The sequence below is a fragment of the Vulpes lagopus genome, chromosome 7 (assembly GCF_018345385.1).
Source record: "Vulpes lagopus strain Blue_001 chromosome 7, ASM1834538v1, whole genome shotgun sequence".
NCBI lineage: Eukaryota > Metazoa > Chordata > Mammalia > Carnivora > Canidae > Vulpes > Vulpes lagopus.
The window spans coordinates 28,519,110-28,523,253 of record NC_054830.1 but is presented as its reverse complement, the minus strand read 5'-3'; the positions used below and the strand labels follow the sequence as shown (position 1 = coordinate 28,523,253).

At 38.6% G+C, this 4,144-nt stretch overlaps 1 non-coding gene across 1 annotated transcript; it reads left to right on the top strand.

The window, feature by feature from the left end:
• The first annotated feature begins 2,849 nt into the window (after positions 1-2,849).
• Positions 2,850-2,922, top strand: TRNAE-CUC. Its single transcript has one exon. It is a non-coding gene; the product is annotated as a tRNA-Glu (tRNA).
• Positions 2,923-4,144: the final 1,222 nt, after the last annotated feature.

Here is a 4,144-nt window from a genome sequence, read left to right as displayed (position 1 = left end):
ACACATTGCCTCATTTAACTTTCTCAATAATGCCATGAGAGTTGGTACTAGGGAAAAGCAAGTGAGTGCCAAAAATCACAGTAATCAAGATAAATCATACTTTAATCAATAGTTTAAAAACTCAAAATTAATGCAAAAAAGCATGCTAAGGAAAAATAGCAACATTTTATTTTATTTATTTGTTTATTGGGTGGGGGGAGAGAAGAGAGCATCCCCAAGCAGTAGAGGGAGGGGCAAAGGGAGAGAGAGAATCTTGAGCAGGTTCCACGCCCATTGTGAGCCCAACCTGGGCTCAATGCTATTACCCTGAGATCATGACCTGCGCTGAAACCAAGAGTCAGATACTTAACCAACTGAGACACCCAGGCACCCCTAAAATATCAAGATTTTTTAAAAAGACAGAATTGATTCCACACTTGCATAATTCTACCTTACTTGATTCACTCTAATGCTGTCACTGGTTCTAATGAAACTGTATTTACAAAAATAAGTGGCTGTAGATTGCCAATCTGATTTCTTACAATATTGCATTAAAATATGATTTATCTGACTATTGAGTTTTCAGTGCCCTCTTAAATTTTGCTCCGGAAACTAGTGCTCCTAGCCTTGGTACTAATATTATCTCCATCTTCCAGATGAAGAAGCCAAGGCTCAGCCACACAAAACAGATTGCTGTAAGTCATGCAGGCAACCCAGTGATTCCAGAGAGAGCACTATCAGCCACCAATGCAGACCTCTTTCCCAATCACTGCCCTTGTGGCGACAATGTCAAGGAAGTGTAGAAATGATGCACGGTCTTCCACTTCAGGCCACCTTCCTAAACCTTCTCCTATTTTAGGTAAATTGTGGTTTGTAGCTGCACAGCTTTATTGGAAAAAGTACAGTAGAGTTAAGCTGAGAAAGATGTAACTGAGAGCATCTGGGTGGCTCAGTCAGTTAAGCACCTGCCTTCAGCTTAGGTCATGATCCTGGGGTCCTGGGATCAAGCCCTACACTCTGTTTAGGTAAGGAGTCTGCTTCTCCCTCTCTGTCTGCCTGCTGTTCCTGCCTGATTGTGCTCTCCCTCTCTGTCAAAAAAATAAATAAAATCTTAAAAAAAAAAAAGATGTAACTGGCTGCTTACTACATTATATGTGGATACAGAAAACTGAAAACTTGCCAGTCACATGAGTTTATTGACACGTCACAGCTGCATGTGTTTATTTCACAACCTTAGAGTAAAACCTGTGAGTATGTGTTTGTCATAAAAAGAAAAGTTGGACATTTCATAATTTTTCAATATCTAATAATTGCACATGAATGTACCTGAATTTCCATTAGCTAAATGGAGTTGCCAAAAAGAACTAATGAATATTGCATGGTTGAGTTCTGTCACTTTTTAAAAGAGAAACTGGACATGAAATCATTTCTTTTAATACAGAGACAAAGACAAGTGACTTTAGAATTTAATGAGAGCTGCCAGATTGGAAAGCTTGCTTCTACAGCCTGGCTTCCTCTCCACATGGACTTACAGAAGGCTCTCAATATAGGTTTATGGATTGATTGAAAGCCTAACTGATGGCCTGTTGGACACAGAGCTTTAAGATACAAAGCAGGTAAATTGTCCAGGTTGGTGTAAAGCACACCTTATAACACATACAGCTCTTTTGTTTTTGAGTCCTCACAAATGATAAAAGTGTGGGCCAAGTGTTTTTCCTACTGAAAATATCAGAGATACTGCCATAAAATTCCAACAGACTTGGAGAGAACTCTTCTGGAATTTCTGGTTTGGCTATTTTCATTATAAGATATACTATGGGTGGTTACCAATTCTTTTCTTCCTTGCTGACCATACCATGCCATTGTTTTCCAAATAGCTGATGTAAAAACATTTCCCTCCTCAAAGTCAGACAGAGATATTTTTATGTTGCCCATTTTGATAGGCATTTATTTGCCCCTTTACTTAAAATGATTCTACAGGCTCATAAGACAACTGCTTTTGTTATGTCTCTACTGGAGATGCCAAAGGGGACAGATGTTCACCAGGTGACCACAGGTTGTGTTTAAGACCCAGCTCCTTAGAAGTGGCAGAGCTTTTGGTCATTATTCATTGAGTTTCTAAAATTAATTTGAAATGTTGGCCATTAAAGGGACAGAGAATAAATGAATTCTAATACATTTTAGGAGCATAAAATTAGAATGGTGTGGCTTGATTGACAGCAGTCTAATGTTATTAGCAATTCCTTCCTAGTTGAAAAAGGGAGGGCGCATGTTTCTTCGAAGTCACAATCTTCATTTTCGTACTTTGTAAATTATTGAGCATTCTATTAGAAAAATAATGAGGAGCTGCAGATTAAATAGTAAAGCCATAGTTAGTAAAAATGCCTTTGGATAATTTTGACCTCGGGAATGTGATAATGGGTGCAGATTCGAAATAGACTCGTTGATTCCTCATCTGAGTTCTTTTTTTTTACCATAAGATGCGCCTAACTCTAAACTCAATACAAGAACAATAACCCTATTCCATGCCCTGGAATTAAGGACATTATAAATGTATAGGAAGTGTCAGAATCAATTAAATTATCTGCTGAATAACTACTGTGGGAAGAATATTGTGCTATGATCTTGAGAACAAAGGAAATAAAATACAAGAGCTCATCATTGTCAATGGAGAGCATACTATCTGGCTGGGGAAATAAACAGAAGTATGTAGTTCAAGTGCAATTCTATAGAGCGGTAATATACATGGGTAAAATGAAGTGCTAAGTTGTATATTGGAGATAACCTTGATAAAAATGGTATTATTTAAAGGTGCTTCTTGTGATAATCATTAATTAATGGGATTAAATGGAAAGAGTAATTGTAGGGGGGCCTTGCTGGCTCAGTTGGTAGAGCATGTGATTCTCAATCTCAGGGTCATGAGTTCAAGTCCCATATTGGGCATGGAGCCTACAAGAAAGAAAGAAAGAAAGAAAGAAAGAAAGAAAGAAAGAAAGAAAGAAATTGTAGCCAATCAAGAAATAGGAAATATGATGTGATATGATATACACTTAAAATGTGTAGGGCATGTGCTACTACCTCTGGCATTTCTTTCTCTACAACCCTTTCAGTGATCTTTATCTTTGGTCATTAAATGTTGGCGTTCATCAAGACTCAGTCCTGACTCATCCATCTCCTTTTCTGTCTTTACTTCCTCTGTCAAAAAAAGCTCATTCATGACCCTGGCTGAAATGACCTCTCATAAACAGATGTTTCACAAAGTTACATTTTCAACTCAAATTACTCCTCCAGCTCCAAACCCATGTACCCACTGCTTCATGGACATTGATTCTTGGATGTTTCAAAGGATAAAAAAAGCATGTGTACTACACCAGGATTATGATTTGATTTCCTTTCAAATATACTCTCCTTCCAATGTTTGCTATATTGGGAAATGACCCCAACATCTATCTGACTTATTCAAGGCAGAGGCAATCCAGAAAACTGGAGGCAATTGCTGATGCTACCATCCTCCTAACTATGCTGGCCAGTTCATCAAGACTTGCCAATTTTACCTCCTATTTGTCTTGCAAATCCAACCATTGCTCTTCACTGTACCAAGTCTATGCTCTGTTCCCTTGTTTTTCTCATGGAATCCTGTTTCTTCTTTTCATAAAACCTAGTCAGTAGTTAGTAAATGGCTGTTTCAGGCTCAGCTAGCTGCCTACTCATTCGTTTCCACCTTTTTCCTTAGTAATAAAACTTAAATTTCGCTCAGGTATCTGTCCCTCCCTGTGTAACTTAGTAGAGGATGTCTGTATTTTGATCTCTTAGTAAATCTCTTTCTAATGATTGGTTAAGGGGTTGGCCCATAACCAAGTTTGGGACAGGACATGAAATAGAATGTGTGCCAGGTGGCTGGGGAGATAGTATTTTTGTTGTTGTTGTTAAAAAGAGGATTTAGAAGAAAATACTCCGTTTTCGGCCTCTGCTGACCAGGATGGGTTGCCTGGAACAGCTTGTTATCTGCTGCCAACCTGACGATAGAGACCACAGAGAGAGGTGAGTAGCACTGAGACATCTGCAAACAAGTGGAGTCACCTTATTGTCAACCTTCTCATGAGAAGTGGCACACATCCATATTGTTTTTGCCAATTTGAGGTGGAGACTTTTCTGCTACTCGAAA